This window comes from Camelus ferus, chromosome 2 (assembly GCF_009834535.1).
Source record: "Camelus ferus isolate YT-003-E chromosome 2, BCGSAC_Cfer_1.0, whole genome shotgun sequence".
Taxonomy (NCBI): Eukaryota; Metazoa; Chordata; class Mammalia; order Artiodactyla; family Camelidae; genus Camelus; species Camelus ferus.
Window position 1 is genome coordinate 30,547,294 of NC_045697.1, and position 16,415 is coordinate 30,563,708.

A 16,415-nucleotide genomic window follows, 5' to 3' on the forward strand; every position below is an offset into this window, starting at 1 on the left:
GGGGTCCCAGAAGGAGAAGAGAAGGAGAAAGGGATGGAAAACTTAGCTGAAGGAATAATGGCTGAAAACTTCCTTGACTTGGCCAAGGAAACAGACATCCAAGTCCAGGAAGCACAGAGTCCTGAATAAGATGAGCCCAAAGAGACCCACACCAAGATGCATTATAATTAAAGCATCAAAAGTTAAAGATAAACAGAGAATCTTAGAAGCAGTAAGAGGAAAAACCACTAGTTATGACAAGGGAATCCCCATACTGACTATCAGCAGCTTTTTCAGCATGAACTTTACAAGCCGGAAGTTACTAGCATGATATATTCAAAGTTCTGAAAGATAAAAATTTATAACCAGAAATATTTTACTTGGCAAGGCTGTCATTCCAGAATTAAAGGAGAGAGAGTTTCACAGATAAGCAAAAGCTAAAGGAGTTCATTACCACTAAACTGGCCTTACAAGAAATGTTAAAGGGATTTCTTTAAACAGAAAAGAAAAGGCTGTAACTAGAAACAAGAAAATTATGAAAGAAAAAAAACTCACTTTGTAAAGGCAAACATAGAGTAAAGGTAATGGATTGACCATCTACAGAACTAGTATGAAAGTTAAAAGATAAAAGTAATGAAACTATCTATAGCTAAAATAGTTAGTTAGACGACACACAAAATAAAAAGATAAAATGTGACATCTAAGCCACAAAATGGGGGGAGGGGAGTAAGAATGTAGTGCTCTTAGAATGCACTCAAACTTAAGCAATCATCAACTTAAAATAGATTGCTAAATATATAGGTTGGTAAATATGAACCTCATGGTAACCAGAAACCCAAAACTTATAATGATACACAAAAGATAAAGGGAAGGAGTATAAACATGGCACGAAAGGAAGTCATCAAACTATGAGGGAAGAAAACAAGAGAAAAAGAATAGAGAAGAATGACCAAAACAACCAGAAAACAATTAACAAAATGGCAGTAAGTACCTATCAATAATTACTTTAAATGTAAATGGACTAAATGCTTTAATCAAAAGGACAGAGGGTAGCTGAATGGATAACAAAAACAAGACCCATATATGTGCTGCCTGTAAGAGATTCACTTCAGATTTAAAGACAGACGCAGACTGAAAGCAAAGGGATGGAAAAAGGTATGCAAAGAAGATAAAATAAAACGAAAGCTGAGGAAGCAATACTTATATCAACAAAATAGACTTAAATAAAGAATATAACAAGAGACAAAGAAGGGAAGTGCATGTAATAAAGGGATCAATCCAACGAAAGGATATCACACTTGTGAATATCTATGCATCTAATATAGAAGCACCTGTGTACGTAAAGCAAACGTTAACAGACATAAAGGGAGAAATTGACAGTAATATAATAATACTAGGGGACTCCACTTACATCAGTATAAAGGCTCATCCAGGCTGGAAGTCAGCAAAGAAGCAGCAGCCTTAAATGAATCATCAGACAACAAGACTTGATAGATTTGTACAGAACGTTCCATCCAAATGCAGCAGAATACGCATTCTCAGGTGCACGTGCCACTTTCTGGATGATACACCATATGTTGGGACACAAAACAAGTCTCAATACATTTAAGAAGATAGAAATCATATCGAGCATCTTTCCTGATCACAATGGTATGAAACTAGAAATCAACTACCAGAAGAAACCTGGAAAAGTCACAAACATGTGGAGACTGAACACAGGCTAGTGAGCAACTACTGGGTCAATAAAGAAATCAGAGAAGAAATCAAAAATTACCTGAAGACAAAGGAAAATATGACATCCCAAGCCTATGGGATGTGGCAAGAGCAGTACTAAGACCTTATACAGGCCTATCTCAAAAGACAAGAAAAATCTCAAATAAACAATCTAACCTTACACCTAAAGGGACTAGAAAAAGAAGAACAAATGTAGCCCAGAGTCCCAGAGAAGGAAGGAAATAATAAATATCAGATCAGAAATAAACGAAATAGAGACTAAAAAGACAATAGAAATGATAGAGCTGGTCCTTGGAAAAGATAAACAAAATTGACAAACCTTTAGCTGGACTCTCTAAGAAAAACAGAGAGAGGCTCTGATAAATAAAACCAGAAAAAAAAAAAAAAAGAGGAAAATAACAACAGATGCCATAGAAACACAAAGGGTTATAAGAGAATATTATGAACATCTATACTCCAACAAATAGGACAAGCTAGGAGAAATGAGCAGATTCTTAGAAGCATACAACCTTCCAAGACTGAATCATGAAGAAATAGAAAATCTGAATAGACTGATCACTAGTACAGAGATTGAAACAGTAATAAAAACTTACTGAAAAAATAAAAGCCCAGGACTGGATGGCTTCACGGGTGAATGCTACCAAACTTTCAAAGAAGATTTAATTACCAAAAAATTTAAGAGGAGGGAAAACTTCCTGATTCATTTTATGAGGCTTACATCACCCTGACACCAAAACCAAACAAAGACAACACAAAAAAAGAAAATTAAGGGCTAATATTGCTGATGAATATGGATGCAAAAATTTTCAGCAAAATATTAGCAACCAAAATACGACAATACATTAAAGGGGTCATACACCATGATCAAGCGGGATTTATTTCAGGGATGCACGGATGGATCAATCAATGCGATACACCACATTAACAAAATGAAGAGAAAAAAATCATATGGCCATTTCAATAGATGGATAAAAAGCATTTGACAAAATTCAACATACATTTATGATTAAAACTCTCAACAAAGTGGGTGTAGAGGGAACATACCTCAACATAATGAAGGCCATATGTGACAAGCCCACAGCTAAGGGCATACTTAATGGTGAAAAGCTGGAAACTTTTCCTTTAAGATCAGGAACAAGATAAAGATGCCCACTCTCACCACTTTTATTCAGCATAGTATTGGAAGTCCTAGCCATGGCAGTCAGACAAGAAATAGAGATTAAATTCACCCGTATTGGAAAGGAAGAAGTAAAACTCACTATTTGCAGGTGACATGATTCCAGAAAACTATCAGAACTAATACGTTCCATGCAGCCTAAGTATGCGGATGTATTATGATGGGTTTCTGATTTGGATAGAGACTGATGGGTGAACATTTTTGCAAGTCATTACAGCAAATGTTCCCATGATGAGTCCTCAGAAAACAAGGGACACCTGTAATTTCAAGAGAGGTGGGTATAATGTGGTCACACAGAGGGCAGTGGTGAACCCTGCCTGAGAAGGTCAGGGGAAAACTGCTCCAAAGGGAAGCAGGGCCAAGGAAGAGCTTCAGGATGACAGTTCAGCACACAGGCCAGGTGGAAGATCCAGTGGATGGCATTTTAGGCAGAGAGAAAACCATGTCCAGAGCCAGAGAGGCACCCTTCTCCTCTGCAGCATATTGTGTTCAGGGGACTGAAATTATTTCCATATTGCTGAAGTGTAAGGAACAAGGAGAATGAGACTGGAGCAGGTGGCATCGGTCTGAATGGGAAGGGCTTTGTTTGGACTTTATTCTGGAAGATGTGGACCATAACTGAAGTTGTTTAAGCAAGAGAGTGTCCGCATCAGATATGAAGTTTAGAAAGATAGAAACAAAATGGAAGGAGGATGTGAGGACAGAGCCCTGTAGCAGAGAGGACCAGGACCCAAGCCAGGGTAGTCGCAGAGATGAGGAGGAGGAGAATGGGCCGGACTGCTGAGGAGGCTGGAGAGCAGGACTGACAGGAATCAGTGATCTCAGTGATGGACAGGGCAGCTCTTTTTATCTGTGTTGTAAATTAAGAAATTAAGATCAGGGATTGTGTCTTTTTCATTTAGCGTCCCCCAAACCTAACACAGTTCCTGGCAGACACCCAATACACGGTAAATGGGTAAATTCCCTTGTTTGGTCAATACATCATCAGCGAGGTACCGAGGGAATGAGTCAAATAATGAATCAGTGAATGAGTTGATAAACGAAAGACTGCTTTCTTGGGAGGGTCTGATGGTCTCCCAAAGCATTCTGGCTTCTCTTTTTAACTTCCACTACCGTCCCCATCGCATGGAGAGCAGACGTCTCACTGGAATTTTGCAGTATCCTCCAAACTAATGCTGCAGCCTCTGTTCTCTTGCCTTGTGGTCCCAAAGCCAGACTGGTCTTGAAGTGGGGTCCCCTGATTTTCCGCCGAGGGTTTTCCTGGCCTCAGCTGAGCTTCTGTCACTCAACATGTTTTTCATCATTTCTCTCTCTCTGATTGAAATAAAGACCCTTTTTCATCCACGTCACACAGATGTTGGACAGATTGATTAGTTAATGTGCAAAAATTGCTTTGAAGATCAAAAGTGCTGATTATTATTATTATTATGTTGTCTAAGGGAAATTTTCTGCCTTTTAAAGGGAGCTGCAGAATGGTCACTGACATTTCATTTGAATGCTCTGCATGTCACAGGTGGAATATTTATTTACCAATAAAGAAAAACATCTCTATCCACATAGAATAGCTCCCTGAAGCTCATTCGTCTGTTTTTAAAGGATGTGGCCAAATTGCCACCGTAGAATATAACTGAGGCACGTGGTTAAGGTCAACATCCAGGCTGATGTCAGCAAGGGGCTTACCACGTAAAACAGAGGCACTGGTGCTTTGTCCTTTGCCGGCCACACATCGTTCAGATGCTTCTGACATAAACCTGAATCATGTACAGGGTCTCAGAGATGTAGATATAATTTTTTTTTCCCTTTCAGAACACTCTGAACTTACATGTCACCTTGGCCAGGAGTGAACAGTGGTTTCTCAAGGGCATCTTTTTTTCATTTGTTTGTTTCTATACTGAGGTGATTTTTAGGCATATACTTCAGAAAGTTCAATGTTGAATCATAACAAAAACCAAATGAGTATTCTGAGTTTCTTTTTCTTTCTTTCTTTCTTTCTTTCTTTCTTTCTTTCTTTCTTTCTTTCTTTCTTTCTTTCTTTCTTTCTTTCTTTCTTTCTTTCTTTCTTTTCTTTCTTTCTAAGTTTGGGGCTTAATATAAAGTCAGGGATAGTCGTAAGAAAACTTTAAATTATATTTAAACAACAGGGGAAAACCTCTTAATTTGAAGTGTGTGAATATAGAATTGATACTTGATGCTGGTGGCTCGATATTCCAAGCCTGATTTGCTGCTACTTTTCTTCAGCAACTTGGGCTTTTAGTGTGATTTATGCCTAAAGTAGTAGAGTAAAATTTATGAACTGCATTAAGTGCTAAGGAACAAGCATAAAAATCAGTAATTCGAGAGTCTGGAGAAGTAGAGTGCTCTATACAAATAGGCTAAATGGAAATAATAGGTTAATAGATGCATCAGAGAAAAGCAAATGGCTTTCTGATATCAAGGAGCCAGAGTTTTGGGAAATTCTTTAATTATCACCTAATTGGCTGGATGATACAGTGTTGCTAAAGATATGCAAAATCATAGAAGTATCATTTAAAAAATGAAACAAGTTTGGGTAGGGAAATGATGAAATGTATGGCAGAATTTCATGAAGGTGGTCAATTGACCAGAGTAGAAAATCGGAGAAGCCCCAACTTAGCACTTTGCCCAGCAGGTGGCAGAAGTGAGAGCAGGGGCAGGTGTGCGCACTGCTGGGTCATGATCTGTCTTCTATTCCAAATTTATTATTTTAATTACTTAAAAATTTTTTAAATTGAAGTATAGTTGATTTACAATGTTGTGTTAGTTTCAGGTTTACAGCAAAGTGACATGTATATATGTGTGTGTATATATATATATGCACACACACACACACATATATTTTTTTTCAGATTCTTTTCCATTATAGGTTATTACAAGTTCCCTGTGCTCTACAGTAGGGCCTTGTTGTTTATCTGTTTTATATATAGTAGTATGTATATTGTAATCCCAAACTCCTAATTTATCCTCCTCCACTACCCCTTTGGTAACCATAGTTTGTTTTCCATGTCTGTGAGTCTATTTCTGGTTTGTAAATGAATTAATCTATATCATTTTTTAGATTCCACATAGAAGTGATATCATATGGTATTTCTCTGTCTGACTTACCTCACTTAGTATGATAATCTCTAGGTCCATCCATGTTGCTGCAAATGGCATTACCTCATTCTTTTTTATGGCTGAGTAGTATTCCACTAAATCTTCTTTATCCAGTCATCTATCATGGACATTTAAGTTGCCTCCATGTCTTGGCTATTGTAAATAGTGCTGCTGTGAACATTGGTGTGCATGTATCTTTTGGAATTAAAGTTTTCTCTGGACATATGCCCAGGAGTGGGATTGCTGGATCATATGATAACTCTGTTTTTGGTTTTTAAAGGAACTCCATACTGTGCTTCATAATGGCTGCATCAATTTACATTCCCATCAACAGAGTAGGAGGACTCCCTTTTCTCCTACACTCTCTTCAGCATTCTTTATTTGTAGACTTTCTAGTGATGGCCATTCTGACTGGTGTGAGATGATACCTCATTGTGGTTTTGGTTTGCATTTCTCTGATAATTAGCAATGTTGAGCATCTTTCATGATCTGTCTTTGAAACCCTGCAGATCCATTATCCGGACGGAGGGGGTCTGGTTGAGCAGGTCTCTGGAGCCATCTTCCTGAGATAATGGCTGCCACGTGTGGCTCTTGTTGGGCCTGGTCATTCTGCACCTTTGTTCTTGCCTTTTCCCCGTTGTGTGCCAGGCTCTTCTTTCTCTCACTGTTCCATTTCCCAGGATTCCTCTGCAAGCCATGTGATCCCCTGGGCCTGTCTGTGCACTTTTCCTCCTGTCTTTTCTCTGTTGGAAAGCAGTTGCTCTGGGCACACTGACCTCTACTCTCTTTGCTGTCCAACAGTGCTAGCAGAATGAGCAGAAGAGGGGGAGTGAGTGTGTACGGTGCTGAGCTGGTTTAAGATCCACCTTCTCACAGCCCTATGGGATACATGCCATTGATGAAGAAACTGAGGCTCAGAGAAAATAAGGAGCTTGCCTATGGTTCACAGTAAAGTTGGGGAGCTGCAGTGTATTCTTTTTTCCCAATGTTTCTTGATCCTTCCACCAATTCCTGCAGCATTTAGATCCCCCAGCATCATGCACATCAATCAATGGCTTCAGAAAAGGGTTTTACAGGAACTGTCCAGGGGTCTCAGAGCATGGAGAAAACTTGATGACTCTGGGCAAGGTGAATCTCTGCGTGTACTAGTCAAAGTTCTCCAGAGAAACAGAGCCAATAGGCGACATAGGTATAGATACATAGAAAGAGATTAAGTACAGGAATTGGTTCCTGTGATTACGGGTGCTGAGAAGTCCCATGATCTGCAGTCTGCAAGCTGGAGGTCCAAGAAAGCCAGTGGTGAGTCCCAGTCCAGCCTGAAGGCTCGAACACCAGGGGAGCGAATGGTGCGAGTTCCACTTGAGTCCAAGACCCAGGAGTGTTGATGTCTCAGAGTCTCAGAAGACAAATGTCTTAGCTCTGGCTGAGAGAGTGACCTTGCTCTACCTCTGCCTTTTTGTTCTATTCAGGCCCTCCAGGGACTGGGTGAAGCCCACCCACACTGGTGAGGATGCTGTCCTTTATCAGTCTGCCGACTCAAATGCTAATCCCTTCAGGAGACACTCAACTAATGCTTCACTAGCTTTCTGGGTATCCCCTAGCCCAGTCAGGTGGACGCATGAAATCAACCATCACAGCTGGGGTGGGGAGAGCTGGAGAGGGAGTGAAAGTGAGGAGACACTGTGGGTGCGTGTCTGAGGAAGGCAGGCCCTATGCCTCATCCTGCAGGTGGGCTGGGGGCCAGGGTCAGGGGAAAACACGAGCCCAGCTAATTTGGGGGGAGTGAGGTCCAAGTGATCTGTGATTCCCTTTCCAGGTGGGTGTGAGACCCCCACCCCAGGAGCGTGGCTGTGGTGTGCCTTGGCAGCCGGGCCTGGGGCAGCCTCACCGGATTCCCCAGCAGCACAGTGCTCTCCTGTGCTCTGGAGAGGCCTGGGTCCCGCAGGGGAGGAACCAACCAGGAGGAAGGAGTCCCCAGGAATACGAAGGATGTTCCTCAGTGACAACGTAGAGTGATGCCAGTGAACACTGGATGGGAAGGGGAGGGCTCAGTGGATGTGCCGGGGGGCAGAGGTAAGGGTCAAGAGCAGCTGCCAGCCCGCCACGCTGTGACATCACACGGTCCCCTTTCCTTCCCCATCAAGTGCCAACCTGGAGAAACAAGGAGAAAATGTAATTGACTCAGATCCCATTTCTGCCCCCTGGTGGAACAGGAGCTCATTACAGAAATGAAGCTCAATTAGAGAAACTGAAAAATTCATTACATGTTTGTGGACTGGGATCTGTACCGTCAGTAGCATCCAACCCAGAGTTCTCTGGCCCCAAAACTTGCTCATTTCACTACATTAAGAGGAAGCAGCATTGCCACAGCCAGGATTTGACATCATTGGAAGCAACTGCTGTCTCTGAATTATCTAGATGCCTAATATTATTTTTAAAATATTCCATGAATCAAACCAAGTTAATCCAAGGCTCATTTTCCCCACATCATTTCCATTCAACTTAATGAAAGGGGATTTCCACAGGGTTCCACCAGAACATTAAGTACTCAGTATTTGATTAAGGCAAATCACCAAGAATCGCTCTTAAAATATTTTTAGTGTGTTATATCAAAAAGGGGCACTCTCTATAAGTAAAAAAAATTTTTTTCTATGAAGATATGAATGACTTCAAGATAACACAGTTTTCAAACACACCGTACATTAGAGCATCTCATATAAGAATTTATTCATCTATTTGAAGTGAATTTTGCACTTTGATGTCATTCAGTTCTCAAAACTCAGCATCATATTCAAGCAGAAGAAAGAGCTCAGAAGGCATTCATATCGAGATTTTATTGATGTATGTCCCCATAACCCCACAGCTGCTGATGCAGCATTTCCAGGATAGCCTCAGCCTTTTTAAACATTTTTAAATTTTAATTTTATTGAAGTATATTTGATTAACAATGTTGTGCTAGTTTCTGGTGTAAATCTCCGCAGCCTTTATTTTAAAAAGCTGCCTGACTTGCCCAAGGTCTTGTGGGTTGCAGGTGGTACTGATCCTAAAGGGCATTCATTGGTCCTGTGCTGTGGTCCGTGCAACCTCAGGGTAGGGAGAGTGAGGTGGTTTTGTAAGGGTTGCAGAGATTCACCTTTTGGGCAGTCTTGGTTCTTGGTAGCATGGAAGTGAGGACAGTCCACACCGTGAATTTGCAAGGCTTTTTCTTGGTTGAATTCCTCGGCAGGGGCTGTCCTCTGCTCTGGGGTTGCCCCAGCAGAGGGAAGCATCTTCTCAATGGCTATTAATCTCACTAAACTTTAGCCAGCCCAGCTCTTACTATGGCCAGCAGCACTGGATTGATCTCTGAATTACGAACCACATGTATAAAAAGAGAAGCTGAAAATGGACCTAAACTGCACACACATCCTGAGAAATTGATGCTCTCCAGAATTCAGCCCGGGTAAGAGCCGCTCTAATGTACCGGACCCGCGGTGGGTAGCTGTAATGGAGACAAAATTCCTCTAGAGGGCACTCACAGCTTCCCCATGAATCGAGAGCTTGCGAAATCACGGTTCTTACAGAAATGGCACAGACTGCTTGGGAGCAAAATGAGGTTTATATAAATAGATGAATGTGGATGTGCAGATTTTTTTCATTAGAAAATAATCCCTCTTTGTCTTTTTCAGATCGGCATCAGTGAGCACATGTGGGAGCATAAAATATGGACAATTTCTTTTTGTTTCCTTTGTGAGACAATACTGAATCCTCACCTCTAAGGGAGTTTGCTGCAGTTCACGGCTGTGCCATATTTATAATTATCAGGAGAGGAAGGGAAATTAAAAGATTCAACTGCTTAACTCTTCAGCAGTTGAGCTGCTGGCCCTGGGGACACGCCGGGGACGTCATGTTCTGGCGGAACTCTGTGGAAATCCTCGGCAGTGGCCATTTGACCTCTCCCTCGGCCACCTGAGGAAATCAGCTTTGGTTAGATTAGACAGACCGTAATTGGCTTTTGAGTTGTTGAAGCACATTCTGGGTACACATTTCTCCGTGTTTTGAAAGGCGTATGTTTTCCTTGGATCAGATCAGTGTAGGGGGAAGTCAATCACTGCTTAGGTGGGTGGATGGACCAGAATGTTGTTTCCCAAGATCTGCCTCTGAGCATCCCCAGTGACAGGATGCCTGCCCAGTCCCTCCATCCCCTCTGCACCCTGCTTCAAGCTTAGGGTCAGGGAGAGGGGTGAGTTTTTGTGGGTCTGCAGTATGATTTGGTAGGGAAATACTGGTCTGGATGATTTTTTAAGGATTCTTTTCAACCTTTGGGGTCTATGACTCCATGAATTTGCAGGTTCTGAAGCGAAGGCAATGTATAAATAAGTCAATGTGACTTCAACATTGTAAATGGTATGACTGTTTGCCCTGCCTCTGGTCATGCCCCTCCCAAAACCATTCTCCAGCAACCAGAACAATCCTTTAAAAAGGTATATAGGTTTTCTTTTCTGTCTAAAATTCTACAGTGGCTCCGTAATGCCTTCATGAAAAAACCCACTTCTCCCTGGCACACACAGTTGACAAGACTCTGCATGATCTCAGCCCTTCTGGTGACATCCTGTGCACTAATCTCTCTCTCTCACTTCCGGGTCCTTGCTGTCCCTTCCACCTGGAGCATACCCCCTCCCGCCACGACATACACACTCCTTTGCTTGGCTGATGTTTTTCATGCTTTGGGTCTCAGCTTGAGTGCTTCCTCCTCCAAGAAGCCTTACTGACTCTCAAGACTGGGTTGGACGCCCCTTCCTATGTTATCATCACGCTCTGTTCCATCCTTAACCCTGGTGACATAGGGTTTGCCCCCAGAAGCTGAAAGGGCTTCCAGGAGGATGCCTGGTAGTGCTATCTGAATATCCAAGCCTGTCTAGAGCAAAGAACAGACAGTTTCTCATCTGCTTCAGTACCGAAACTGTCTACCCTCACACTCATCCTGCACTCTGGGAACTGGAACCACACTTTCCTATCTCCATCAACATGACTGTACTACTCCTCTGCCTTTCTTAACATGACTTTAGTTTTCCAGGAGTCTCCTGTCCAGGCAAATGGGATTGACTGTTCATCACAGGAATGTCACCCAAGGCTCTTCCCAGCTCTTCAGTGGAAAAGCATAAACAGACAGCTTGTACCCTGAGAGTGTTTGAATCTCTTGCTTCAAAATTCTCACTTTGCATTTCCCACCAATTCTGAACTGTTGTATCATGATCCTTGCCCAATCCTAACAAGCTCCTTGCTTTGGGAGCCTCAAGTCAGAGTTCCAATTCTCATTAAATGATTACCATTCCTTACTCCCCAGAAACACTGCCAAACCTTTGCAAAACGATGTTCTCCCTTCGTATGGAAGCAATAAACTCAGCTTTGTCTCATCAACAGGTTGTGTTAGTAATGTCTGGGGAGCCAGCTTTCTGCAAAGAGCCTGTAATCTGGAGGGCTGGGGCTTACCCCTTAAGAAAGCATAATGAGCTTCACTGAGCTTCTGAAAAGCAGTCTGCCTGGATCTGGGTGTTTGAGTTCTGAACCTGGAGCCCCCGAGGGATGACTCAGGGAATAATAATTTGGTAAAGCAAAGGGTTCCACGGTCTGTGTCACCTTCACAAGCTTGCTTTCTACTCATTTACCACACCCTGTCTTTTTCTGGTGTCCCAGTCTGGGATCTTACTTAGGAAGGGACAGGAATTCATCCACACAGCTTTGTTGAAAGTATGGGGGAGGGGAATCTCTTGAAAACCGTTCGTACAGCCAGTCTTCACGGCCCTGGAAAGTCACAGAAGGGCCACTCAGGCCCCGTCTCAGCTGCTGCGACCACGTGGTCTTTGGGCTTCGCTGCTCCTGGGATATTACCAGAGAGTAGGTTCTTGTCTCTCGCAGGAAAGAATACAGGGTATTAAAATGGAAGCAGGTTTATTTAGAGAGGTACGCTTTCCATCGACAGAACGCAGTCCGTCTCAGAAGGGAGAGTGGCCCTGGGGTGCCGGGTGGTCAGTTTATACAGGCTGAATAATTTCATAAGCGAACAAGTGGGAGGATTACCCCAGCTGTGCTGGGGAAGGGCTGAGGATTTCCAGGAGTTGGTGCTCCTGCCCGCTTTTTGGGCTTTTTTGGGCAGCCTGGGAACTGTCGTGGCACCTGTGGGTGTGTCACTGAGCATGTGAACGTATCACAATGAGCCTATAATGAGGCTCAAGACCCACTGGAAGTCGAGTCTTTCAGCATCTTGGGACTAGTTGGTTCTGTGAATGAAAAATGCTGCAAACCACATCAGTAAACAAAGAATGCTGAAGCCATCAAGTCGTCAGCGGCTGCCGCCACCCCTCAGTGAAGACAAGTGCCTGCAGCCCGGCCTCTGCAGCCACTCACAGTGGTGCACCCTGAGGGGACTCAGAATAAGAAAAGACAGGACACTGGCTCTAGATAGCTAGGTGCTTGTCAAAGGAATGAATTCAATGAGTGCAAATGTTTGCTCCCTCCCATACACAGAAGAGCACTAAATTCTTTAACTTGAGATCCCTGGTTTTCTTTATTTAAGCAGGAATCTTTTATTGTTCCAACTACCTGGTTTTGTTGTAAAGCTCCTATATACTCTAGCTCCTCTCCTACCTCTTTGGAGCAGTTCCTCAGAGCGATCTCAGAGGCTGTCATCCCAGCTCGAGTCCTCCCGCCAAATAAAACATAACTCTCAACTTTTAGGCTGTGCATTTATTTCAGTCGACACTTCTAACCAGTTTATGTCATTCCCTCAATTGCTGTGTCATTCTTTTAATGGTTATTCCCTGCCCACTTCCCTCCTGTCTCAGGGACACATGTTCATTTACCCTCTGCTTCCTTGTGGTTCTGGGGCAAGTGCCTGTGTTGTATCTTGCCAGGATGCTGACTTTGGTCCTAACTCTACCTGATGTCTGGGGACCGGTACTTAATGTGGTCTGGCTCGCATCTCCATGTCTTTGGTTCGTATTCATAAGAACCTCTGATGAGTCAGTGACCAGCTAGTAGAAGCTGGCTGGAAAGGGATTTGGTCCAATCACATCTGAACAGGGGTTTAGGGTCACCTGACCTCTCTTTCTCAGCAAGGGTTGCAGAAGGGCAGAAGGCAGCAGATCGTGATGCTTTTACGATTTGAATAGTCAAAGTTGCTGATACAACAGAGACGCTACTTGTTAGAATATATGAATATCCTGTCTTCTCCTCATCCCCGTGAATGGGTCTCCCCGCATATTCATACAGAAGTACCCTAGTAGGAACCCCAAAATAAAGAAGGAATCAGCGTTCAGCTTTGACTTTAAAACAGGATCTTGAATTCCATAATGAAAGGCAGGCTTTGTTGAGAGAAAAAAGGGATTTGTCAATTACAAAAGCTTCTTTTACATGTCAAGAGTAGAAAGGGGAGTGCATTCAAATTGGTGATCTGAACAGAGTTTTATTTTAAACCAAAGACAGAGACAACCTAGGATATTTAATACTGTGAGGAAAGTCCTACCAGCCCTAGGGGCCAGGGAGCAAACAAGGAATATGTGAGAGGGAAGGCGAGAAGCCTGAGGTTCTACGTGAGGTTCCTGGCTCCCCTCCCCAGGGGCAGAGTAAGAGGAGATAAATACGGGCCAGAGAGGTGTGGGCTCCCAGTGTGGCAGTGCTTGTTCCTCATCTCTCAGGGATAGCACGGAAACTTGTCAGTCCCTAAGGGGAGCCCTGTGTTTTACGTGGAGCTGGAGCCTCATGGAGACACTCAGGGTGTAGTTAGAGGGTGGCTGAGGTAGGTGTCAATGTGAGAAGGCAGGCTATCTCTAAGTCCTGGGATGCTGGGGTGGAGGGCTGAAGAGTCTGGGGTCAGAATGGGCCTGCAGCCGTCGGGGTCACACCACATGATACTCAGGATACTCAGGTGGAGCCCACTGGTCTCGATGAGGACCCACGCGGCCAGAGTCGACCAGCCGCACTGCAGCAGGCAGGACCGCGGGGACAGCACTTGGTCGTCAGGAGGGTATAGGACCTGTGTCTGGCACTCAGGTTGGACCTTTGGAGGAAGGATATAGACCTGAGGGGAAATTCAATCTTTGAGTCAAGTGAGTATTTATTTACTCAGAGGAGACTGAGTTAGATCAAGGGAGTTTGTTTTAAATGAGAAGAGATTGCGTTATCTTTAATTTGCAAGTTTAAGCTTCTTTTCTGCAACCAGTAGGAGAGAGGCTCAAGATCATGATGTGAGGGAACAGTTATAGTGACAAAAGAGATTATTTTCTTCACATCCGAGTCATCATGTAAACTTTGCTTTTATCACAGTGTTGGGTCTACTAAACCCAGCTCCTTCTACTCATTATTTAACTATGAGCTAGGCAAGGAGTGTGTACTCTGCCTCATTTGTTCTGTTGGACAAGTAGCACATGCTTCCTGTAGTGGTGCAGCACAGAACAAGACAGGTGTCCACTGAAAAAAAACACACAACGTGAGAGCCGGGGCTCACTGACTATAGCCCAGGAGAAGCCTCTCCAGGAGCTCCAAAGAACTGCTCCAAAGAGGTGGGCGGAGGTCAGTATATATGTGATTTTGGGGAAGGGGGTACGTGCAGTCAAGCACAATCTCCATAGAGGGTTGCTGCTAGTCACGAGGAGCAGATGTCTCCATTATGATTTTAGTGCTTTTCTAGGTATGAGAAGATGCAAGAATCTGGGCTCAAAAAATTTTCTCCTGAAAATATTTAACTATCTGAAGGTCTGTTCTACCCAGTTGTTTCCAGAGCACAGAGCACCTCATTCCTGATCTCCACCCTGAACTCCTTTCAAGGGGTGTTGAAGGTCAGCGGCTGCGGCAGCTCGTGACTTCATTCTTGTAGAACCAGATGGCGAGGGACAGTCTTTATTTCACACAGTGATAGTCCTTTCTGTAAGCAACTGGTTATTTTTTGGAATAAAGGAAGGGACGGGCCATTCCTCTGTCTGGGTGAAGATTTGTCGTTGTTGTTCGTTGCACACTGTGGCCACTTGGAGGTATTTTCTGCCCACACTATGTAAGAATGTGGTACAATTTATATATTGGGCAATGTGGGAAGGCACTGAGTTAAAACTCCAATTTCAAATTCGTTCCAACATGAATATGTCAGAATTCATGTTTTCTGAGTCATTCCAACGTGTACTTACTTGTTGATTGATCACTGTTTGCCCAGCAAGTATTTATTTTGCTCCACTTTATAGGCACTCTTTTAGTTGCAGGAAATACAGAGATAGATGAGGTCCTTGCTGCCTTCAGTTGTTGACTGTCTCTTGGGGGACATGAATAAGTCATTAAACATGGAGATGGGAGGGCAGCCACCTCTGCCTGAGTTGTGCGGTGGGGAGAAGGCAGGTCTGCCATTTATGTCGTGCAGGATGTACACTGCACAAGGGTGCCAAGCCAAGGGGACAGAAATTCAGCCCGAGGACCCTGGCGCAGGGCTGCGTACACCTGGGGAAGTGTTGCATTTTTGTGCATACAAGGTGCCATTTGCTCACCAAATACCATGGCCCTCCAGCTACTGGAGTGCGTCTACCCAAAGCAAGTAACACCTCCTAATTTGCACAAGGGAGCTGTAAAATCTACCACGCAATCATGAGAGAAGATGGGATATTTGAACTGAATTTGGATAAAAATTGGCCAAAAGACAGAAGTGCCGGAGAGTTTTCCAGGCAGAAGGAGCAGTCAGTGCAGACGTACTGGGGACGGTGTATTGGAGGAACAACAAACACTTGTTAAGGAGACTATTCAGGAGGCTGTCAGCAGCAGTTCTTAGTTTTTATTCACATGTCTGGAGGCGGCAAGGGTGGCAAGGGGCTAGGAGAGGGAGGTGCTAAGCGCCACCGCAAGGCTCTGTCTGCGCAACAATATCCAGGGCATCACCAAGCTTGCCGTCCATCGTCTAGCTCGTTGCAGTGGCATCAAGCGCATCTCCGGCCTCATCTACGAGGAGACCCACGGGGTGCTGAAGGTGCTCCTGGAGAACGTGGTCCAGGTCGCCGTCACCTACACCAAGCACGCCAAGTGCAAGACGGTCATGGCCATGGACGTGGTCTATGCGCTAAAGCACCAGGAATGCACCCTCTATGGCTTCAGTGACTAAGCCTCACTTTGTTTGCAAGCTTTTTTTCTTTTCCCCTATAATAAAGTTAAAGCCCTTTTCAGGGCCACCCGAAAAAAAAAAAAAGATTATTTAGGAGAATTCCTGGATGTTAGACTGCAGGACAGACAGAAGCCACTCCCGATGGGATGGGTGCGCTGAGAAGTTTGCCTTTTGTCCTGCAGCTTTGTGGGGCCTTTGGAGGGTTTTAAGTATCACCTCCAAATCAGTCTATTCAGTGTGGTTTAATCCTTCCTCTCCAGGCAGCCTCTCTCCCCCACTGGCTTCTCTGTTTCTCTGACC

At 43.8% G+C, this 16,415-nt stretch overlaps 1 pseudogene; it reads left to right on the forward strand.

Annotated features, from left to right (window-relative positions):
* The first annotated feature begins 15,799 nt into the window (after window positions 1-15,799).
* LOC102516494 lies at window positions 15,800-16,115 on the forward strand (annotated as a pseudogene).
* Window positions 16,116-16,415: the final 300 nt, after the last annotated feature.